The sequence below is a fragment of the Dryobates pubescens genome, chromosome 7 (genome assembly GCF_014839835.1).
Source record: "Dryobates pubescens isolate bDryPub1 chromosome 7, bDryPub1.pri, whole genome shotgun sequence".
NCBI classification, from domain to species: Eukaryota; Metazoa; Chordata; class Aves; order Piciformes; family Picidae; genus Dryobates; species Dryobates pubescens.
The window spans coordinates 43819107-43843932 of NC_071618.1; the positions used below are offsets into that span (position 1 = coordinate 43819107).

Consider the following 24826-nt stretch of genomic DNA (forward strand, 5'->3'; position numbering starts at 1 on the left):
CAGTTGTTTCAGATTTGAAAACTTAAACCAGCCATGCCTAAGATATCACAGAGTTTCAAACAATGGCTGATTTTACATGTGCTGTAATAACTAGCCATGGGTTGCATTTATAGCTACATCTCTCTTCCAGGAAAAATATTTAAGTTGCCTTTGAAAAGCAAGACAAGTCCTTAAAGAAAGCATAGATGAATTGAGAAAGTAATGTGCAACAGTTCTTTTAGATGAGCAATACACATGCATTGTCAGCTTTCATATTATGATTCAGCCAAAGTCTACAGAGCCTCAAGTGTGTATCTATAGCACAAGTGGTAAAAGCGGCCAGGAGAAGTCACATACGAGAAGCATTTCAGCAAAGCAGCCTGTACATTTTTATCTTTCTAGTTTCACTGCAATTAGATATTGCAAAACAGTTTACAAAGTCAAGCATACAATTTGCAATAGCCACACCAACAATTTTTAAGGGGCCAGCACTACAGACCTAGTTTCAGGCTCAACTTCCAACAAAATAAATGGTAGTTTTGGCAAATTAGAATTACAAGAGCAGAGGCTAAAAGTAAGAAAACAAAACAAACACCCCCCACATCCCTTTTCAAAGCTTCACCTACTCTTTGGATCATGAAAAAGCCATGCTGACTACCAAATACATGACAAATCTGGGAGAAAAAAAAAACAGATATGGGCCAAAATTCAGCATGAAAAGTGTTCCAGAGCAAATAAACACAAATGTATTGTAATGGTCAGTGGCAACTGCAAAACTCTTGCAAGATCTTTAGGCTTATAAATGATTCAATCACTGCATTACTGTAAATCTCTCCTCTTTGGATTTTATAAAAATCATTTAAACTTGCCTCAAAGGTCAAAAAAAACTTTAATATCTTTAATTCATTAAAGGAACTAAAGTTTGCATCTGATGAGAACATGATTCTGCAAATCCTTATTCACCCTAGCAAGTCATTAGGACTACTTGTGTATTTAAAAGTTTGCAAGATTAGGCCCTGAATTTAAGGTCCCTTTGCTATACAGTTATTAACCAGAAATCATATTATTTTTTCTGAATAAGAATCTATGAAGAAATACTCTGAACTTGTGTCAGACCAAGGAGCACTCCATCAAACTTTCACCTTTTAAATATGTCACAAGGGAGCCTTAGGTACCTTTGCCTTGCAATATAATCCTGATTTTCATTAACAAGAATGCAATTGCTTTTGTACAGGAAAGAAAGAAAGAACAAAAAAATAAAGAATCAACAAATTCAAAGAAGGGTTTTGTGAAATCTTTATATTCCTAAGAGAACTGGAAAGGGGAAAAAAAAAGGAAAGAAATAAAAAAAGGGGGGGGGGGGGGGGGAGGAAAAAAAAAGAAGAAGAAAAAAGGAAAAAAAAGATAAAAAGAGGGGAAAAAAGAAGAAAGCCCAACCACATAACCCCCCCCCAGAAAGGCAGCAGGAGACTCAGAGCAGTTTCTGGACAAAGTGTGAAATATTTAAATATTTATTTATTTGGGAGCAGATTAAGCATGCTACCCAAACACTATTAGAGCATTACTAACAAAAAATACTTCCCTTGTGATTTTTAATCAGAAAGGAAGAAAATATGAAAGAATTACCCAAGTCTGTAATCACCAACTGCAAAACTTGCAGAAACCGTTGTTTCACTTCCTACACTTTGCTGCCTTCAAAGTTTTTGTTTCTCCAGTGATAATTTTCGTAGGTCTTAACTACCCTAAAAAAAAATAAATAATAAAATAATCAGTTTTATATGAAAAATAGATTCAGGAGATGAAGGACTCAAATGCTTCTCTAACAGGAGGTGTACTATTGCTAAAATCCAGCAGCTCCTCACTTACACTACCCTAGTATTTAAAATACTGAGGAAAAGGGAAATTTACACCTCAGCTGGATTTGCTTGGTATAAATGAGCAGTTTCTGGGATAATCGAAAATTCTGGGATTTTTTCAGACTTCTCTTACTTGATGTTAGAATTACTTCCTAGGGAGGGGGGGAAAAAAAAAGCTTTTGAAGACAGACAGATCTGATTAAGGACAAAAACTCGATTCCAGCTGAAAGCTGGAATTGCTAAAGTCACGACATGTTCATAAAAGTTGCTGGACTGCAATATATTTTGCTGAAGATAAAAGTCTTGCAGTTTTTACCACCCCACTTTGTATTTAAACAAATTTACTCAATCCAGGAGTAGTTACTATTTTAATTTCAATTGTTTATGTAAATGGTTAGTTAAGATTATTCATATAGCAGCAGATAGGTTATGATTACTCTGAATGGATTTCTCGGTTTCAGCCAAATTAGCACTTTTAGTGCAAAGCAGGACTTGCAGTATGAGTGTAGCATAGTCCACATTAATTATTCTTAAATGTTCACTGGTTTACTACATGATATCCATTTACTGACAAATGGATACAACAAATAAAATCTGGAGCTCTGCTGGTACAGGTGGAAGGCTCGGAAGGCCTTTTGTCCCTGTTTTATGCCTCTTTGCTTGTCAGGTAGCTGGTTTATTAATGCTTTTAGAGCCAGATTTTTCACAGTACATTGAAATGCACTCAGCTAGCTGTCTCCTCTATTCTTCAGCACATCCCTCCCGACAAAAGATAAACCTTATTTAAAAATAAACACTCTATCATCCAGACTTTGGTTTTGGATCAGCACTGTTTCAGTTCAAGTAATTCCCAAGGCAAGAATAGGAGAACAATACTATAGGGAGAATTTATGTAACTCCAGTGATCAAGGCTGTTGCAAACCCAGCTTTTTACACATATCTTTGGCAATTTCCTTCTGAGCAGAGTTTGTGCAAATGCTGCCACTCAGACTTTTTTCTTTTTACAGGAGGGGTGTAAAGAATTATTGTAACAAATAAAATCTTGACTAAATCTAGTCTAGTTTGAATGCTCTGAGTATCTTGTGCCACTGAATATATGCTTTTTCAAATGAAGAACACACGTAAGAAGGGAAATGTTAATGTAATATATACCATGCTCCTGCTCCATCAACCTTCCAGAGAGAGGTTTTGCAATCACAGGAGTAAGCCGTTCTCCAAAATCAGTTCTCTATTGAAAGGTCGAAACCTGCAATAAAAATGTCATGTATTATAACGCATTTCCAACACCCACAGTTTCATGGTTGATCCCCAAACATAGATGTAGGTCATTGGCTTGACCCTCACATTGTCTATATTACAGGAAATCCTAATTTTAAAAATACTTCTTTTTTTTCCTCCCCTTTTTAAAACCAAACTGACTTGATTAGGAACACCTGTGATACGCCTCTATTATCAGAAGCCTCCTGAAACAAATCAGATTAGCATGTTTCTGCTTTCATTCTTCCCGCAGCATTTAAGATGAAAGTAAGAGGAAGGAGAAAAAAAAAAGGGGGGTGGTGGGGGGGGTGGTTGTTCTCCCTTTCCCCCTCCCCCAATCTCTCCCTCCCTGCTCAAACAGGTAAGTGTGCTTCATGGATTTGTGATTATCATTATCTAATTTCCTAAATATGCTATTGACTGTTATGTATTTAACTTCCAGTGTGTTTCTTTCAGAGGCTTTTATTTGCTCCTTAAGGCAGTGCCATTACCTCCTCCATTAAAATGCAACCTAAAGAGATTAGCTGCTTTAAAACATATCAATGGGAATATTGCCTCACACAGTGAGAGATTAAATAAATTTTTAAAACTTAAAAAAAACAAACAAAACCCAAAGATGACAAATAAACAAAAAGCTATGACAGTAATTAGCCATGCTCAGGTAAGAACAAAGTATGACTTGGCAGAGGGAGCAACTACAGTCAGATATCTACTGGAGGAAACAATGCATTCACACAGCCAAAAATCTCAAATTCATTTTAACTTTGACTTTTTCCACTGTAGATACCATGACCAGATACACCCTATGTCTCATAAATGAGGAGCAGATGTCCAGATCAGGTCACCTGTTAACAAATATTTCCATAAATTTGTTCTTTCTTCTTTAATAGTACTCCAGAAAATACTAAACCTCCCCCTCACAGCTAGGGAAGTATATTAAGCACCCTGTCTTAACAAGAAAAATGAATTTAGCTTTATTTCCATGTATTCCACACCTCTATTTCACCCTTAAAAAAAAAATAATACAAAAATAGGTTCTGTTTTTAAACCAGAACCACAAATATTCTTCTGAAAATTCCCCTAACACACACTTGTATTGGGATTTAACATACCTGAAGATAAAATTGAAACTCAACTTCTATAAATCCATTTGAAATTAAAATACAAGATTAAGCCCTATTCGATGTGTAATTATCCCTTTCTCAGATCAAATCTTCAAGTGAATTTCAGTTTATGCTACATAAAAATAATTAGTTGCAATTAGATCCCAATGTAGGAAAGTTTACTAATTATCTGTTTGCTGTGGATACACTCATTGCAGCCTTTGAAAGCAAAACTAGTCTCCGGGTGAGGGGGGCCCTATTTCTAACAGTGGTTTCCTTTAGACACCAATAACGATCACTGAAAGTCATTGGTATTTTTCAGCTTTGAGCAGTATTACAATATCACCTTCAGGTTTAGAAGGCAGCTCAGGAAACTTTTAACAAAACAAAAGCTAAATGCACAGAATTTGCATTTTCTGCTGTTGTGTGTATGTGGCAAATAAGTGTGTGTGCGAGGTCATCCTTACACACTAGCAACTGCTCACCACCGAGACATGGAAAAGTGTTCAGTTTTATACCTGGATATAATTCTTAGTATTCTCTGTAAAGAGAACCTTTTTAATTTTCCACTGCTGCACTTAAAAATATTAATTAGATGCAAATATTAAAGTAAAAAAACTGCCAAAATTGGTGCACTAGATCTCAAGTTCTGCTCCCCTATTGTATTATTCAGGCTGGCTTGCTGAAGTTCTCACACAATGACATGCGAAGCTAAGATCTAAACTATTCTTCAACTGTGGTTCTACCCATTCCAGTGATCAGATATAGCCCAAATTTTATTAGAATTGGAGTGGTTTAAATATCATACAGTAAAGGGTTAAAAAAAAATATCAAAATTTAAAAAAAATAATCAGTAGAGATATTGCCTTACCCACTATAAAACACAGGCAGAAATTTTCATACCTAAGCTCACTGTGATATCTAAGTATCTGAAATTGCCCAGTATCCAAAAATCAAGGTATTTTTCAATAAAGAGATCCCTTGCAAAAAAAAAAAAAATCAAACTTATCCAGCTTCTCATGAATGAACACATCAAACACCTAAAAATTCTTTGCAACTCCTGCAAATAATGTACAAAACAAGTAAAAACTGCAGAGCAACATTTTCACTGAAGAGGAAAAAAAAGCTCAGCGGAAATCTGTGGCTGCACAGCTCCACTCTCTTGATGTCCTTTTTGTATCTGGGGGGGCACATCAACATTTTTTTTCTGCCTTTAAAAACACATAACTAGTGCTATTAAAAAAGAAAATAGATGGCTGTGAGAAGAGTCACAGAGGACCACGCACACGAATAATCTGGGCAATCGAAGAGTCACAGGGGACCACGGACACAAAGAATTTGGGCAATCTGCTCAAAGAAAAGTTTCCAAATATTAAAATGCTGTCATTTTGGAGATTTTTGTCCCAGTGTCAGATATGAAGGGTTTAAAACTTTTAAATGTATGTATGAAAACCCACGGAGAACACTTACTCCAAGTGGGTTTTTTTTTTTAGTTTTAAAAACTTCTTCATAAAAACATTTCCCTTCCTGTACACAAAAGCCTACAATTTCTTTCTCTGCTTCTTTCAATTAGAGGCAAAGGCAGCCCAAGATGCGCCCTGCCTCTGACAGTTTGTAATGAATGTAAATTACTGCAATGACTTGCAGAGGGCCTTTGGGTGTGGGCAGATGACTGTATCTACAAAACAGAATACCTGCAGCATATTCGTAGAGCACAGTGATAAGCTTCTCAGGTCTCCCTTATGTGTTCAGTAGCTAATTGCTTCCTAATGCAAGCAACAAAACAATGTGGTCATATAAAAGAAATGATAACTGCTACATGGTTACTTTTTATGTAGAGAAAGGTCCTGTGCTTGCATATATGTGAAAGTGTCACAGAAAAGCACCGATACACCTGTTAGGATGCCTTCTGACATGAGAGATGGATGAGATGTGCACCGTCCCCACAGTGTTCGCAGGGAGGATGTACACAGACAGGTAGTGTGCAGGCAGATCCAGATGCACTTCACTACAGAACCTGACTTAACTCGTCTTAAGGATAAACAAAGAAATAAAGACTACAATTTACCAGCAAAACTCCTTCCATGACATTTCACTTTGGATGGAACAGTAAGAAGTTCAGAATTCCAGAAGGTAAGCAAAAAAAAAAATACCCCAGCCAAACAAGCAGAAAAAGAATCCCATGACACCTTGTTAGCACATATATAGCTTACATTTAAAACATTACAATCAACTTCCTATGTAATACTACCCTAACACATGAAAAAGTCCCATAGATACAACAGTCACACTTCCAAAGGACTGGTATTTCTGAAAAATCAAATCTCAGAATTACTCCAAGCTTCAGCAGATACACACCTATAGGATGAAAGGGTACCTTTTGCAGGATTCCAGTACAACTTAGAGGGCTTAAAAAAAAACCCAAAAAAACCCTAAGCCCCACAACCAAACAAAAACCCCAACCAAACAAAAAAAACCTACCCAAAAAGTCCAAACACAGGCACAAAAAAACAGGGGAAAAAAAAAGACAATTGAAGCTTATCTGGATGGATTTACTGGGAATGAAGATAAAGGATTAGATTGAATATAAATAAAAAAATAAATTAAAAAACCCCCCACCACCAAGAAAACTACAAACCAACCCCCATATCCTATGCTACATGCTATTCCTCCACTAAACAAAGAACTTCAACTTTCACTTGCTGATAAAATAAAAAATATATACGTTTAAATCTTTAAGTTCATTAAATACTTCCTCCAAATGCAACTTTTCCAGGGCCAAGTACTCCCAGTTAATGTTTGACATCTTAACTAAGGTAAAAAATGCAAGCAGTTCTACAAGGGTCTGTTTAAACTACATGGTTTCCCACCCACACCCCACACCCCCACTCTCCCCCAAAACCGACCTCAAAATAAGGAATACATCAAATCTAAGAAAGGGAAACCTACTTAACATACACCATATATTGATATTAGATTGCTTGCTGCTTTCATTTTAGCCACACCCACCTTTATGTAATTGTAAAATATGGGAATGGTGCAGCTGAGAAATAAAAAAAGCTGGAAAAGAACAGTTGTTTTGTGTAGTCAAATATGTTCCAAGCACAGATTTTAATTAAAATGAAAAACAGGTATAAATTGCATCCTATTGAACGTGACTGTCACACAGTGCAAAAAAATGCATATGCACCTGTACAACACCAAATTATAGATATATTTTTTTTTCCCCCCTAAATCAGCTCTGAGCCAGGACAGTTATTTCCCTAAAAGTGAAAGTCAGTGTCTATGAGAACACTGCCACTGTGGAATAGTGTAAATCTCTTCAAATCTTGGTATTTCGAAGCATACACGGCTACAATGAAACAGCTTTGTGCACATTCCCATACTGCTAACAACGTTTCTGAAAACACTCTGAAAAGTAATGAAGCAAATCTAAAGAAATAAACACTACATTTCAATAGAATCTTACTAGCATTGCTATTTCAGTGATTAAACTGAATTTTCTAGCTAGCAGGGCATAAAGGTATAAACTGTAGAGAAAAACAAAGCAGCTATTCCCAGGGAAAAAAGGACCGAAAAAGTGGAATTTGTGCACTGGATTAAAAGAGTCCAGGGAAAACTAAGGATTCGACACAAGAAAAGCTTCCTGAATTACTGTATTTCTGTGTTCCACAGAAAATACCTTGAATCACAATCCAGTTGCCATGCTGGAAACGCTAAGTTTTGCCATTTCACTTTAAGACTACACGCTCTCAGGCATGCACACAGAAATTTTTTGTGCAGCACTTCTGTACCCCAACTCTTCTCAGCGTCCCTCCTACGTTCTTCGGTTAACTCGTTATTTTCGGTGGCGAGGGTGCTTAAGCGCAAAGCGGCTGGTTCTGGCTTTGAACGCCGCGGAGGGATGTGCGGGGGGGTTGGGGGGGGGAGGGAGCGCGAGTGCTGGGAGGGGGAATGAAGTGGAGGAGAGGAGCGGGGAAAGGCTGTGACCCGGTCCAACCTCTCGGCCCCAGCACCGCGTCCCCGCAGGCAACCAGGGGGGGCAGCAGCCGGTCCAGTCTCTGCTGAACGGGCGCCTTGACTGGGGCCCGATGCTGCACTGGCTGCGCATCCTGCGCGCCCGCTAGCTCGACGGCAGCCGCCAGAGCCCGCCGATCATACGGCATCGGAAGAAATATCCATACGCCCTCCTGCCTCCGAAAAAAAAAAAAATATATATGAAAAGGAAAAAAAAAAAAAAAGGAAATAAAAAAAAATACAGTCGGGCCGCCGAAAGTGAAGAGGGAAGTAGGAAGAGGAATAAAAAGTAACGCTAGAAATTGTGGCTGGGAAGGAGCCCGCTGGCCTGCCAGCGCCGGAGCTTACCGCGCTGCTCCGGAACTCCCTACCCCGCTGCACCGTGTTATCCTTGCCCGCGCTCCCACCCAGGAGCGGCGGCAAAAAAAGATGTCTTGTGTGTTATGTTGTAGACAACTCCGAAAGGCAAGCGCCCACACCAAACTCAGCCCCGAACGGGTTAAACGGCGTCGTGGAGGAAAAGGCACCGTGTCACATATTATGTGTGTGCGCGGCGGGGGAATCGCTCAGCAGATAGATTGCGAGAGAGATTTCGGCGCCTATCACAATAAGCAACGATCGCGCTTACACAGCTACGAGAGACAGAGAGCTGCTGGCCACCGAGAAATGACATAGAAACAGCCACCAAAAAATAGCTAAGCCAATGACAAATAGCGACCCGGGTGACAGAGACAGAGAATTTTGTAGGCGGAGAAGAGGAGGTGAATGGCCAGCTCTGATCACAGTGTTAGGCTGGGCTATCTATGGGGAGGGTATTTACTCGGTTTTGGGGTGTGTGGGAGGAGAGGAAAACCACCTACAAATAGCTGGCACGATTCAAATGGCTTCGGATTATGTTTCCCCCCCTCTAGTTCAGGAAGGAAACTCGCGTTTTAATGCTAAGGGGGGAAAAAATAGCCGTGTGCAATACGCGATGAAGAGCACTTTGGTCCTTCGTTAATACCCAAAGGGACAGAGATGATAAATGTGATAGCATGTGGCAGCATAACCGTCACCCAGGTTTCTGCTAAAGGCGGCTCCGATATCGTGACACGGGAAATTAAGCGCTTAAGTGGGAGGTGAAGAAATCGCTTAAACGAAGAAGTTAATCTGCTAACATGGAAAGGAAACAAACGGAGGGAAAAAAAAAAGCGAAGGTTGTTCTCTTATTCGGGGGCGGGGGGGGGGGGGGGGGGGGGGAGTGAGGGGGGAGGGAAGAGAAGGGAGGGGAAACAGAAAGAGCGAAGGGGCATTAATCCGGGTTACGAAAACATGGGGAGAGAGGAAGAAGGCGGCGGAGGGGGGGCGCGGGGGGGGAGGCGAGAAAGGGAGATGGACATGTAAGTGGGGAAAGTCATCCTGACTGCTGCTGCAGAGCTGGGAAGCACGAGCCGCCGCGTCCCGAGCGGTGCCCCGAAATTTCCACGGCGGAGAGGCGGGAGAGAAGGGGGGAGGGATCCGCAGGGGGGGGGGTGGGGGGTGGGGGTGGTGAGGAAGGGGGGAGATCGGGGAAAGCCTGTCATGTCATGTCACGAGAGAACGGGGCGCAAACCGGGGCCGCAGCGCGACCCTCCACTCCGGCTGTCCCGCGCCTCTCGCCCGCCCCGAGCTCCCTCCGCCCGCCTCCGCGCCGCTCTCCCCGGGGCGGGCCGCCGGGGGTGTTAAGCGAGGCTCCCGGGATCCCCGCCTGGGCGAGGTGCCGCTCGCAGTCACCCCGGGAGAGCGGGGTTACCTGCCGGAGGAGGCAGCCGCTCCCACCCTCTAAGGCTGAGGGATTCGAGTGACAGATCCGCCCGGGAGCCAGCGGCAAGACTTGCCACCACCTCCAGGTGCCTCCTGCCCGCTTCCCGCCGGGCTCCTGAGGCGACTTTTCCTGGTGTCGACGGGATACAGGTTGCCTCTCGTTTTCCGAAAACGGGCTTCCCCCACCCGCCCAGTTCCCTCTACCCCAGCCGCGCCCGGTCCCTCCGGCTCTTACCGCCTATGCCGGTGGCGGTACTCGCTCCGAAGCACGGCGGTGGTAGCGACGGCGACAGGAAGAGGAGCGTGGGGCAGAGAGGGAGAGAAGTGACTTTTGGCCGCAGCTGGCGCGGCGGCGGCCGGCCCCGCGAGCCGCGGCTCCCCCGCGGCAGCGATGCGATCGGGCATCACTCGAAAATGGCGCCGAAAGACCAAGGCTCTTCATTCAAATTCGTTAGAGCCAGCCCCGCTGCCCTGGGGCATGCCGGGAAGGGAGGGGGGGCGCGCGCGGGGAGCGCCACTGCTCGAGCTGAGGAGCTCTACGGACACGGCGCTCGCTGTCAATGCCGCCCCTCCCCCCCTCCCCTTCCCCCCCCCCCCCCCCGCTAACGCGCGCTCCGCGCGCTCCACGCCCTCCCCGCTAGCGCGCTCCCGCGCTACCAACCCAACCGCCACTAATGGGGGGGGGGGGGGAAGGAGGAGGAGAGGGGGGGGGCAGAGAGAGAGAGAGAGAGAAATGTCACCCGGAGTCCCGGCCCGTGGGGGAGAGGTGGCGCGTTAGAGATGTGTGTGTGAGAGAGAGGGGGAGCGAGACCTCCGCCAGCCCCGCGGACTTGTCAAGGTAAAGGCGCCGGGGGGGAGCAGTGAATTTGGGAAGGTAGGGGAAGGAAGCCGGCAGGGCGAGGGGGACGTGCGTTAGAGAGCCTAAGGAAAATACGAAGAGCGCCTTTCCCCCCCACTCGTGCCTCCGAGGACCCCCGCGGCTCCCGCAGCGCTCAGGTTGCAGCTTCCCGCCCCCCCCCCCCCCCAACCTCCGCCCAGCTCCAGCCGCGCACCCCGCGGAAGCCGGCGGGTTTGAAGCTCTCGGCGCTTGCCCACAACGCGCGGAGGCAGTCCGCGGGCCCGATCCCACCCTGGCAGCCGCCGCTCCCCCTCCCCCTCCCGCCGCACCGGCTCCACGGCAGCGAGCCGGGCTCCCGCCCGCCGCGGCGGCAGCGGCCCGACGACCTCCCCCCGCCAACCGCCACCCTTCCCCGCCCGGGCTTGCGCACAGCTTGTGGCGGAGCGCAGCGGTCCTGTGTGGGCGCATCTCGGGGCAGATTGGGCCCGTAGTGCCGTACGCTGGTCATTTGAAAAAAAATATTTCTGCGAGGAACTTGACGGAGTGAGGCTCAACTCCCGAGAGCGCTCCCGCTTCGGCTGCTCGCAATGCTCAGGGGAAAACGGGAACTTTCATTTTCACGCCGCAACCCCGAGCCCTCAGCCCCAAGTTGTGACTGATCGTAAGGTACCTGATAGTTGGGTTAGCGCTCCTATCCCCGTTTCACGGATGGGGAAAGCGAGATGGAGGTTGCGAGCTGCTGAAAGCCGCGAAGGGAAGGCAGGCTAACAGTGCCGCCCGAACCTCTCACTGATCTGCACTTGACTTTTGACTGCTGAAGGATTCTCCCTGTGAGCTCTCCTCGGGCTGAGCGGACCCCTGCCTCTGTAGAGACACCCAACTCATCACTGGGAGCAGCTCCTCGGGATTTTTTTTACTTCAGCAGTTGATTTGTGCTTTATCTGATAGGCTTATATAAAAGGGGGAAAAAGAAAACAGAGGCCTGAGACCTACAAGCTGTTGTTCCCATGACTTTGGGGAAGATTTTCGACAGTACATGAGAGCTCGGGAGCTCTGTGCCCACTGACTTTCAAAATCTTCCCTTCACGGTTGTGACCTAGCCCTCGTAAGCTCAGTTGGACTCCTTGCAGACGAACGTTAGCAGACTTAGGGCCTAACTCTTATGATTCCACTACTCCCTTCTAGAGCTGCACTGACAAAAATATAAGTGGAATAAGTTTTGAAGGGAGAGAGAATTTCTCTATTTTTTTAAAACATTTTTTCCCCCCTTTTTTTTTTTTGTTCTTTTTCCCACCCCAAACCAAATGACACAGTTGAAACCAGCAAGCTTTTGGGCTCAAAAAGCTTACACCATCATGGCTACGGCAGCTATTGCTACTCAGAAAAAAAAATAAAAATGTAATTCTGGATCTTCTTCGTGAAAAAGTAGTGCAGGGCAACGTGTAAATAATCACATAGCTAACATTATGCATTGATGTTGTTAAATTTTCCTTGGATTTGAAGTGTGCTATTCCTGAAGAAGCTGATTCCTAACTTTTTAAAAAGCGAGTTCTCAGTGAAAATTATCCAGGTGGAAAAAAAACCCCAAACCCTTACATTCTAAACCCTTTCTTTTAAAAAGGAGAAAATATATATATATATAATTTTTTTTTTACAGTGTATTTATATTTCTGCTCTGATTTTATTAAAGTCACAGCAAGTAAGTTTTGCAAGAAGCTTGCCTTTCAGCTGGAAATAATGATAATATATGCCTTAGATGTACTTTTTTTTTTCTGGAGGCTGTGTGCCTGCAAAAGGAGGGTGTTGCAGTGGAAACAGCAGTGAAAACAGTAAAGAAAAATATGAAATTAGGGTGCTGCTGATGCCACTTCTCTGCACTTAGATTATGTGCAGCTTTGCCCTGCTATAATTCTAGTTACTATTTTCCACAGGTTTTCCCAACCACAGTATAAGAATAAGGTGTAGATGGTAGTGTGACATTCTGGTTAGCAGGACGTGGTATTCTCTTACATGAATCACACTGTTGTCCTTCTAAATGTCATTCCTAAGCTTTCATTAAGATACTTAATGAAAGTGAAATGGTGGCATCCCTTAATATCTAACACTTGCTCCTACAATTCTGTAGTTGATGCAGACAGGCCCCTATCTTGTACAGACTGAAAAGTATGCTATTATCTGTGAGCAGTTGCCTTCGTTATTGTGCTCTTGTGTTTCAGACTTACGAAGCTAATAGTGTTATTACACAATCATTCTCAGTATTACTGAGGACTGCACGCAGCATAAACCTAATGTAACAGCCTTGATTTAATTCTTCCACCCCTATATCTTAATTTAAATAATGCACAGCTATAGTAATTTAAGGATCAGAGTGGGTAAATATTTAACTGAGTCTCAGAAGCAGTGAGAAAGGCAAGTGCTACGATTTAGAAATCCATGTAATACAAGGTGAGTATTGCATTATCTGGCTCTAGCAGCTGGGACAGGATCATCAATTTGTTTCCTCAGTGACTAGTGAAGCCAAAAAGTCACAGTAGGAACACAGCTGAGAACAGAAGATGAAGAAAGGGATTTCGAGCCTCACCAAAAGTGATGTCAATTCTTTAGATCAAATTTCCATTCCAAGCAACTTGTGCTCATCAGAATGGTGGAAGGCTTATCTAGTGTGTTAGCAAATGTAAGGTTAAGCTGCAGTTTCTATAATGGAATTCTTTCCTCATACAGTTCTCATTATCTGAACACCTTCTAGTAGTGCCTGTCCTCTGTTACAGATTCTTCTCCTCAGAGAGTGTCATTATATTGTCAGAGAATCTCCTCATACTGTACCAAGTGACACGACCAGCATTTGTCATGTTATCTATTCTCTTGTTGCCAGAGGAAGGAACATGTGCAGTTTAACATTTTCAGTTTATTTTATCTGTCTTTTCTTCCATACACATATTATGTATTTATGTTAGTGAGGCAAGGTCAAAGTAATGTATTTTGTTCTTTAAACAAAATACAGTTAGGTTTCTGATGGCCCTTAGCTCCTAGGCATGTTCATTCCATTAACTTGCACCAGCATCAAGGAAGTTCTGTCTCCAGAAATGGTAGCTTTTTCCCTCTTGTTGCACAAGTTCCATTATGTCAGAAGTGGGAAACTATTGACAACTGTATCCAGTCTAGAGACCTAGTAGGCATTTTTTTTATGAACCCTGGATTTAGGCCTTGGCAGATCTTGAGGCCTTGACTTTGTAATTTAAAATACTAGAGAAAATCAGTGTTGAGTGAAAGAGAAGGGACTTAAACCAGCCCACACTGCTGAGGTGACATGCCTGCAGCTTTCTATACTTGGAGTTTCCTATATGCAGCAGGCTTCATGCTTGTCTGTATTGAACTGCCTAGATCCAGTAGGGAGGTGGCAAACTTTAAAGCAAGGTACTTGTCTGCCAAAATGGCACAGAAGCTCCTAGCTACTCAGGGATGATTAGAAAAGTTGGAGGCTTTTCTGACTTAGGCACACATTACCTTGCTGTGTGTTTCTAAGCTTTATTTTGCAACTATGAGGATTAGAGGAATTTGTTGTAATGAAAACTGGCATTGTGTCACTACTGTGTAACTTTTTAGTTACATTCTTTGGCTCTCCTGGGTACCTGCATGTTGTTCTATCACCTTCATTTCGGTCCAGTTCCTAGGTGAGTTAGACCAGTTGGAGGGCAGAAGGATAACAGCCACAGGTAGTAATGATAATAATCTTTTCAATAATTGTACATCTCCACATGATTTTTGTGTTTATGTTTGTGTGGTGCATGGACATACAGGCAGTGGAAATTCCAATTTTGTTTTCTGTTTTATTTTATTTTCATTTGAGCCCTGCCTTGCCCCTAATGCTTGTTCCAGATCCCTATTACAGCTTCATCCAAGCTGCCATTCAGACCTCTTCTGTGAATCTGACATCAGTTGAAGTTTAAAGTTTCAGTTTAATATCCTAGTAAGTGTAGTGGGACATCATCTTTCCTACATGAGTTTTCCACTTCCTTCTGTAGCCATCAGTCTCTGATTTACCCTGACAAAGAGAGGATTTGGAATTCTTTACTTGTGCAGTTTGAGTCTGCTAACAATGATGGAAGTTGTAATCTAGAAAGGACTGGGTGGACAGCATTTACTATTGTACAGTGAAAACAGAGTTCTGAATTTGCCAGTAGGGATGCTTCCATAGGCAGTAAGGTCTGTGAGAAATGTGCTGGCTTAGCATTTCAATCTGCTTTATTAGATTTTCCTATAAAACTTCCAGATTAAAAAAAAAATCCAACAAACAAATAAACAAAACCTCAGACAAAACACAACCACCTCAGTGCGTTTGGTGTTTGTTGTTAGGGTGTGGTTTTTTAACTGCAGACTACCTCCTGATTTTTCAGTAGCCAACTTTAAATCCATTTTTTTTTCAGCCTCTGAGATGCTCCACATAGCATAAAGACTAACAGTGTGGTTGAAAGATTGGATGTACTGCATTTCACTCAGATCTTATAATACTGACTCTAACATAGCTGTAGGCCTGACTCACAGTAATCAACATGTCCCTGAGGATTCAAGAAGGAATTGTTATTAAACTTAGATTCTGTTGTAAAGTTTTGCTAAAATAGCCTAACTGTAACTTCTAACTGTTTTCCTATTTTTTGTGGGTTTAATGATTCTGAAGAGTGCTGGCTTGCTTTCTGTGACAACTGAAGCCCATTCTTTTTTTTCATGGATTAATTACAGCAGAGCAGTTGCCAAGTGATCTTCCCCACAGCACCCATGAACTTCAGCCTTGAACTGAAGAGGACTCATCAGATGGTGAGAAAATAGTGTGGCTGCAATGACTATGAAGTTAAGGAGGAGATGCTTTGGGTTTTTTGTTTCTAGCATTGATTCTGTTATTTGACAGGTATTGAAGTGAGAGTTTTTGTAGGGTGATTGCTGGGACTATAACTTAATTTCTCACTCTTGCCCAGTGTGTCAGCTGTTAATTTCTCAGGCATTGCTATCTTCTTATTTGTCCTTAAGTTTTAAAAAGTAATTGCTAGTGATAGGCTGAATTCATTAGCTAGTTTCTTTATTACTTGCTTGGGCCTTAGTCTTGTGCACATGCTGAACTCTGTTCATGTGAGCAGTTTCATCAGTAACACTTATTAGAGGAGTGAAGTATATCTATCTATCTATCTCTGGAATTGTTTGAAAGATTGAAGCTTAAACTTTACAGGTATGTATGCCTGTATTTAAATGAAATGCTGCTGAAATGGACACAGGAGAGAGGAATCTGGAAATGCTTTAGCTAGTACTAATTTGTTTGCTTTTTTGCTGTTTGACAGCTTGATCTGAGTTGTTCATTTTATAGAATCATTTTGGTTGAAAGGGACCTTTCAGATCATTAGGTCCAACTCTTAACCTAGCACTAATTAACCAACAATAAAAGCTAGTTGCTTTTCATAGCTCAATGAAATGAAATAATTATATTAATAATAGAACAAAGAAGGCTAAAAGTTACCACAGAATCAGTCTTTGGTGTCTGTTAGCTCCCTAAAGCTTAGCAATTTACAAATGTCAGAATAGTAGAACTGCTCATGAGAATACAGAATTAACCAGCTGAAATTATATCTAAAAGCATCAACAGAAAGAGCATTTAAAGAGCATGTTCTGGACCAAACTTCTGTTCTTTTTCTGTTGTTTTTTGAATTGTGATTACTTCAGTAAGAGAAAAAGCTTCAGCTTTTTTTTTCCTTCTTCTTCTTTAAAAATATATACTAAAACATTACTGCATATATATCTCTCTTCTCTATGTGTATATATGAGTGTTATATTCCCCACTGTCCAAGTAGAGTGGTGATAGCTATAAAATAATCAAGTGCTGTAAGCTTGAGTTTCTCTGTCTGAAAACAAAGCAAAATTGTACTAATTCTTGTGCTCTATGTGAGCTGCTTTAGTCATAAAACTGAAACAAACCAAAATCACCATTTCATTTGGCACATGCATTCATCTTTGGGCCACAATTTAAGGATTTTAGAGACATTCTGGTACAGTCAGGGATATTAAATTGCCATATTTTCCTTCAGTTTGCTTCTCAGTTTCCCAGTTTCTGGGAAATTCTGAGATCTGAGATTCAAAACACTTACAGCATTTTAGTGATGTGGATAATTCTGAGAACAAAACATTAAATGTAATCATTTTATGTAAAGATGACTGATTCTATAGAGGAACTCATTCTCTAACTCACTCTCAGGTCTGCAGGCTTACTCTTATCTCCCTACCTTCATTAAGTAATGATTCTTCTATGTATGGAGTTATTAAGCATACTTCTTAAAAACAGGGACTTTTCTTTTGTACATGTGTAGACAAGGGATGGAATATTGGTAGCAGGGATTTGTGTGTCTAAGAATATAGTTGCTGAGTGTTGATATTGGCTTTGTGGTCATTTGGGTAGGTGATAGCTTAGCATAATGGTGCAAAGAATGGTCCAGAGTTCAGGAGATGGATCATAATGATCAGAGGGTGCTGAGAGACTCCCCAGACCTATTTTGATCTCTCAAGAAGTGGCTCAATTTATGTTTTCCTTCAGTAACTCTATTGTAGAATAAAGAGTGAAAGTGACAGAACCCTACTAATGGCTTAGGAGAATATACAGAAATCACATCTCTGTGGTTGTTAACAGAGAGGTTGGAATACAGGATACTGTCTCTCTCCCAGCTGTTCACCAAAATGGGATTGGAAGTGCAAGTGTGTTTCAATAGGCAGGAGAGATTGTGAGCCCTTTACACCAATAACTGAACTGTGTTAAGAGTAACTTCAGTACTGTTATCAACTGCTAAACTAATCTAACCTTTGCCAGGTTCTTTACCATTTTGTGTATTACCAATAAGCTTTAATGTTTAAACCAGAAAGAAGCAGTAGTTTTCAGGCAGAATGCACTGAGATATGACCCAGAGGTCATTGGTTTCTAATACAGATTCAACAATCTCTTTCTTTTTTCTTTCTCAGTCATTTTTCTGTAGGTTTCTTTTTGAGACCTGGTTCTTGATCTGGCATTAAGCACTTAACTGTTTACATTCTGCTTCATTAAACAATTAATCTTGTACTTAAGTCACAATATTTGCAGAAGGATGACATTTAAGAGAAAAGTTTGAATCCCTGGTAGTCCCTTACACCTTGTACTGTACTTTGCCTATCTGATAACCAGTAGGCTGGATCCAGACTAGCACCCATGCTTGTTAGCAGGGTAAGGAGTTGGGGCTCAGATTCAAATGCTTGCTGCATGCTACAGACATTGTAAATCATTAGAAAGTGATTTATATTTATTTTCAAATTTCAGCACTTCCTTAGTTGTTTAGATACTACAAGTTAAATAGTTCAAGGTGCTTAAAGCATGTTTGGAATGAATGTTAATCTATTCTTTCACTTCAGTAGAAGAAGAAATAGGCCAATGTCAAACAGTTTTGAAAAGCCCATTTTCATTGCTCAGCTGCAGTAATTGTATTTCTCTTACCCTGTCTCCTTTTGGCTGAATCATTTTCACTCCCCTGGCTCTTCTCATACCCATTGTTTCCTGCTAACCTTTCCTCCAATGTCCAATTTTCTATTAACTTCTCATTGGCTGTTCATCTTTTTTTCTTTTTACTGAAGCTTTGGGGAGGTCATTGACTTTTTTCAGTTTCTTTCCTTCTTTCATCTGTTCTTGGTATCCAACAACAAGCAAAACCTGGTTTCATCTATGCCTTTTTGTTGAGAAATACACAAGTCAAAATCTAGTTCTATAGAACTAGATTCTAGTTCTATATCTAGTTCTATTGAAATCTAGTTCTATGGAACTTGATGTGCATATGCAACTGGAAAGCATATGCAGAGTACTGGGGATGTCATATGTAGAAAAGGGAATTGGGACTTGCACATTACTAACAATTATTCCCTAAAGTGAGATAAGATGATCTGGATCCAGGCATTAGTATCAGGATTTTAAGGTGATTCTTTAAAATTCACTGATTTTATTCTATTAAAAACCCCCACCACTACCACCCAACCAACTAACACCACCAACAAAACACCAGCCAAAACCTGAACACCCAAATCAGTTAAAAACCCCACAAAAGTCCAGGTGTACAGAATAGATTAGACTTAAAGTCACTGTTCTTTTATTGAGGTATGCATCACTGAACTTCTCTTAAGCCTTAGGGGAAACACCATGGAACTGGAATAGAAGCAGGGATCTCCATGAAGGACAGACAACTACAGTCTTGGTAGGTTGAAAACAAAATCTATGAAATGTTATTTCTGTTCCCTTTTCACCTTTATGAAGCAAACTGTATCTGGAGCCCTGTCCACAACAGCAAAACAAAGCCAGTTTTGTAGAAACAGTCTCTGTGTTCTTTGGATTAACTTATGCCATCACCACGTGAAAAATCTGTGTTCTGTTATCATAGAATCAATAAGGCTGGAAAAGACCTCAAAGATCATCAAGTCCAACCTGTCACCTAACACCTCATGACTAACTAAAGCATGGCTCCAAGTGCCACGTCCAATCCCCTCTTGAACACTTCGAGGGATGGTGACTCCACCACCTCCCTGGGCAGCACATTCCAATGGCTAACAACTCTCTCTGTGAAGAACTTTCTTCTCACCTCCAGCCTAAATCTCCCCATGGCATAGCTTGAGACTGTTGTTCTGGTGCTGGTTGCCTGGGAGAAGAGACCAACCCCCTCCTGGCCACAACCACCTTTCAGGTAGTTGTAGAGAGCAAGAAAGTCTCCCCTGAGCCTCCTCTTCTCCAGGCTAAGCAACCCCAGCTCCCTCAGCCTCTCCTCACAGGGCTGTGCTCGAGGCCTCTCCCCAGCCTAGTTGCCCTCTCTGGACACATTCAAGTGTCTCAATGTCCTTCTTAAACTGAGGGGCCCAGAAGTGGACACAGGACTCAAGGTGTGGCCTAAGCAGTGCTGGGTCCAGGGGCACAATGACTTCCCTGCTTCTGCTGTTACAGCTGAGTTTGTGGTGTAACTTCTGAATAAAAACAATAAGTTATATAAAAATCATTAGTTATTTGCCCAGTGACTATGCTGCAGTGTTTCCCTGCCCAGTTTCTGAACAAAGCAAGATATATAGGATTGTGTTGTTTCCTAGTAACTTTTGAATCCACTGCTTAGTTTCAGCTGCATTTGATATAGAGAAAGAGGTCACCGAGTCAAGTTTCTACAATTTGAGTGAAACTTAGCAACTGTGAGTAGAGAAAGGACTCAAATTAGTGCCCCCCAGGGTAGAAAAAGCTGCAGCATGGACTCAGAAATTTTCTGTTCTGTTCAACCTGTTGACTCGCCAGTCAGTGTACGTGGTTGTGGTCTGCCAAATAGCTCATGTGTAGCTGAGACCTAGCCACAAGGTGAGCTGCCTTTTGTTCTCCTACAAGTCAGAAGCTAGTATTTTCTGCAGGTATTTAAGGAAATCTGTTTAGAAGGGAATGGGAAACCAGCCAGGGTAGTGTCAGCCTGGGATTACTGCACAAGTGTTGGTGGCACGTACAAGCGTGCTGATAGGTAACCAGACTTCATTACTTCTGCTAGTCATGACAAAAAATTTGTTCCTGCCAGGGCATTCTAGTCTCCCAAACCACTTGTGAATCATTCCATTTTATGGCAGCTTCTATACCTGTCCACATTGGAGAAGGGAACTGTTGAGACAGCTTCAATATTTCATTTCTTTGACTGGATTGCAGCTCTGAGCTATTTCTTAGGCTGTCAGAATTGTAAAGCTGTGCTTTCAGCTGTACCCAGAAACTGACTGTAATGTAGAATGCAGCTATGCATCCCTGGTCCATCCTATAACCTACACTCCTGGAGCAGTGCAGGAGGCATGCATTGTATTCCAATTAATTTCCTTTGTGAAGAAAGATTTAGAACTAGGCACAGGGACAGAAAAATACTAGAATACATCTGCCTCAAATTACCACATTGCCTTTCAACTTTGGAAATGTTAAATCTAAACCTGCATGATCATGGGCACCAGGATTGTCCTGAGGTATGTGGGCTGTCTGTTCTTCTCAGTCCGTGAGAAATGGGCAGATTGCACTGGCCAGAGGTCCTGGTTCACTCCCATTGCAGGCTCAGGTAGGCAGCACTGACCTGGGAGATGTCTGGTATTTTGGATGGTTTTCTGTGCATGGTTACAAAGGGCTCAAAGTATTTCAGAACACTTTTTTGAGCAGAGCTTAGCACTACAGCACTCTTCTTCAGAAACAATTTAGTTTCTCAGAGTAACAGAAGCCTAGGAGTCATGCATATGAAACACAGCATTTAAAAACAGTAACAGGAGAAGAAACACTTCCAATTCAAATTGTAAGACAACTGCCTTGAAATTTGTCATGAAGTCTGAAATGTGTATTTTAGATTTTTTTGTTTGTCCTCTTACCCAGTTGAAAACCATTAGCCTGGCAGCAAGGAACGAAAAACTGTGCTGCTTTTCCCCACTTAGGCTTATTTTCACATCTGTTGTTTCACAAAACCAAAGCCAGCAGGAGAAAACTGGTCATTAAAAGAAAAAAAAAAAGAAGAGTACAGTCATGGCTGGACTTGATGATCATGGAGGGTTTTTCCCAACTGAGAGAATTCTGTGATTACATTTGTATGGAACTTTTGGGTCCTGTGTTAGACTCTGAAGATCCTTTCACTGGGTCCCAGATTGTAATTTTTCTTCTTCTTTTCAGCAAAATGTCCTTGTCTCCCTAATGCTGTCTGTATAAAAGAAATGAAGAGAAAGTGTTCTGCATGTTTCTAGAATCATAGGATCAATAAGGCTGGGAAAGACCTCAGAGATCATCAAGTCCAACCTGTCACCCAACACCTCAGGACTAACTAAACCATGGCTCCAAGTGCCACGTCCAGTCGTTTTTTCAACACCTCCAGGGATGGTGACTCCACCACCTCCCTGGGCAGCACATTCCAATGGCCAGTCTCTCTTTTTGTGAAGAACTCTCTCCTCACCTCAAGCCTAAACTTCCCCTGGTGCAGCTTGAGACTGTGTCCCCTTGTTCTGGTGCTGGTTGCTAGAGAGAAGAGACCAACCCCTTCCTGTCTACAACTACCTTTCAGGTAGTTGTAGAGAGCAATGAGGTCACCCCTGAGCCTCCTCTTCTTCAGGCTAAACAATCCCAGCTCCCTCAGCCTCTCCTCATAAGGCCTGTGCTCAAGGCCTCTCCCCAGCCTTGTTGCCCTTCTCTGGACATGTTGTCTCGATGTCCTTCCTAAACTGAGGGGCCCAGAAGTGGACACAGGACTCAAGGTGTGGCCTAACCAGTGCTGAGTACAGGGCACAATGACTTCCCTGCTGCTGCTTGCCACACTGTTCCTGATGCAGGCCAGGATGCCATTGGCCTTCTTGGCCACCTGGGCACACTGCTGGCTCATGTTTAGGTGGCTGTCAATCAGCACCCCCAGGTCCCTCTCTGTTTGGCAGCTCTCAGCCACTCTGCCCCCAGCCTGTAGCTCTGCCTGGGGTTGTTGTGGCTAAAGTGCAGCCCCTGGCACTTGGCCTTGTTGAATGCCATCCTGTTGGACTCTGCCCATCTGTCCAGTTGGTCAAGGTCCCTCTGCAGGGCCCTTCTGTCCTCTAACTGACCAATATCTCCTCCCAGCTTGGTGTCATCTGCATATTTGCTGATGACTGACTCAATCCCCTCATCCAGATCATCAGTGAAGATATTAAAGAGGATGGGGCCCAGTACTGATCCCTGGGGGACACCACTGGTGCCTGGCTGCCAGCTGGCAGTGGCACCATTCACCACCACTCTCTGGGCTCGGCCCTCCAGCCAGTAATAAAAAACCATATTTAAAATACATATCAGTAAAAGCTCCCATAATGTACTGTCACTACATATGAAACCCTTAAGCAATTTTAAGCCAGCCTTCTTTAAAAGAGGGAGCTAAACATTCCTATAAATAATAACCATGCAACTTCTTTATTATGTGCTAAATGCTGTAATAAAACAGGCTATCAGTGGGTTTTGCTGCATGTTACTAATTGTTTTCTTTCTTGCTATTTTTGCAGGTGTGTGGAGGAACAGGTCCTGTTCTCGCTGTTGCTGCTCCCACTTGGGTGGACTCTGTAATTGATTAGGTGTGGGTAGGGCCCTATTGAAATTGAGGAGATTCTGCAGTAGTGCAGGGTTCTTTTTGTGACAGTTCAGTTGCAAGATCAGGACCCTGCAGTGACTCCTTACTGTGAATTCTGTCAGTGTATCACTGACTGTGCTGGAACCTGCCTTTTGGGATAATGTAAGTCCTGCTTTTCCCCGAGATGTACTTTAGCCATGACATAATCCTAAAGCATTGCTCATTGGAAAACGAATATCATTTACATGCATTCTTTTAATTATGTTTTTTTTGGCAGTACCAAATAATATATTCCTCAAAACTTCTTAATGGCACTGAGGCTTTGTGGATAGTTGGTCACATGATGAGAAAATTCAGCTGTAAGTACACTGAAATGATTGCATTTTTCACTAGTTAGTCGACTGTTATTGATGTTGAGACACTCATTATGATAAAAAGGTGAACCAAGAGGTGTGACTTAAAGGAACTGAAGTCAGTTGACTTTAGAAAATGCCCCCTTTGAGGATTTCATTGTTCTTGGGCAAATTCACCCTGTAAACCTGGAATCCTTCCATATTGCCATTAGGTAGGGGATTTGTTTTCCTCATTTTCAGACTCAATATGTCTCTGACTTGCTTTGTATGTTCACCCATGAGCTCTCTGCAATTCATAGATCTATAAAACAAACCATTTACACGTGCAGTATTTGTGGAGACGTTGCAAACCCATCGACTGACATAACTGTCTTGCTGAGTTGCACACTGAAATGTTAATAAATGTACCCTTGCACTTCTGGTGTCAATGTAACTTGGTTAAATTAAACTGAACTGGCATTATGAGTGAATTTGATGGGGCATGCTCGTCAGCTATAGGCTTGGGCAGGAGCTGCACATTTTATTGTACCTGGCCTGCATCAGGAACAGTGTGGCCAGCAGGAGCAGGGAGGTCATTGTGCCCCTGTACACTGCACTGGTTAGGCCACACCTTGAGTCCTGTGTCTAGTTCTGGGCCCCTCAGTTTAAGAAGGATGTTGACTTGCTGGAAGGTGTCCAGAGAAGGGCAACAAAGTTGGTGAGGGGTTTGGAACACAGCCCTGTGAGGAGAGGCTGAGGGAGCTGGGGTTGCTTAGCCTGGAGAAGAGGAGACTCAGGGGTGACCTTATTGCTCTCTACAACTCCCTGAAGGGAGGTTGTGGCAAGGAGGGGGTTGGTTTCTTCTGCCAGGCAACCAGCACCAGAACAAGAGGACACAGTCTCAAGCTTTGCCAGGGGAGGTTTAGGCTGGAGGTTAGAAGGAAGTTCTACAGAGAGAGAGTGATTGCCCATTGGAATGGGCTGCCTGGGGAGGTGGTGGAGTCACCATCATTGGAGGTGTTCAGGAGGAGACTTGATAGGGTGCTTGGTGCCATGGGTAGTTGATTAGGTGGTGTTGGATGATAGGTTGGACAGGATGATCTTGAAGATCTTTTCCAACCTGGTCTATTCTATTCTATTCTATTCTATTCTATTCTATTCTATTCTATTCTATTCTATTCTATTCTATTCTATTCTATTCTATTCTGTCCTGTCCTGTCCTGTCCTGTCCTGTCCTGTCCTGTCCTATTCTATCCTAAGCACTTTGTGCTTAATCAGGAATAATTACCCCTATCATATGTCAGTGGATTCACCCCAAATGACTGCAAATATCTATGCTTGGACTAAGGAGGAAGTTCCTTTCCTGTAGCTGTGGGTACAGTCATTGCTATGACTTCCTCTTTTGAATGTACCAGCGAGCAGAGGCTCCATGTCGTCGTCTTGCCTGTGCAACAAAAGGGGCATTATAAACTCCCTGCCCTGCTTGATGATGTCGTATTTCCTTTCTGCTATTCAAATTCAAGAATGTTTTCAATAGGATCTTAGTATCTTAAAAATGGAA

General features: G+C 42.7%; 2 long non-coding RNA genes across 3 annotated transcripts in view; one reads left to right on the top strand and one right to left on the bottom strand.

The window, feature by feature from the left end:
* Positions 1–1687: 1687 nt before the first annotated feature.
* Positions 1688–24826, bottom strand: part of LOC128897340 (uncharacterized) — a 67458-nt gene continuing 44319 nt past the window's right edge. Inside the window, exons 3-4 of the long non-coding RNA XR_008462347.1 lie at positions 2988–3081; positions 1688–1721 (exon numbers count right to left, since the gene is read on the bottom strand). This is a non-coding gene — a long non-coding RNA (uncharacterized LOC128897340). The remainder of the gene's footprint in view (positions 1722–2987; positions 3082–24826) is intronic.
* LOC128897339 (uncharacterized) lies at positions 10720–23346 on the top strand. 2 transcript variants are annotated; one of them, XR_008462346.1, is made up of 5 exons: positions 10720–10832; positions 15570–15644; positions 19005–19075; positions 22869–23095; positions 23211–23346. It is a non-coding gene; the product is annotated as an uncharacterized LOC128897339 (long non-coding RNA). The 2 variants fall into 2 exon arrangements; XR_008462345.1 differs by having other exon boundaries at positions 22869–23346.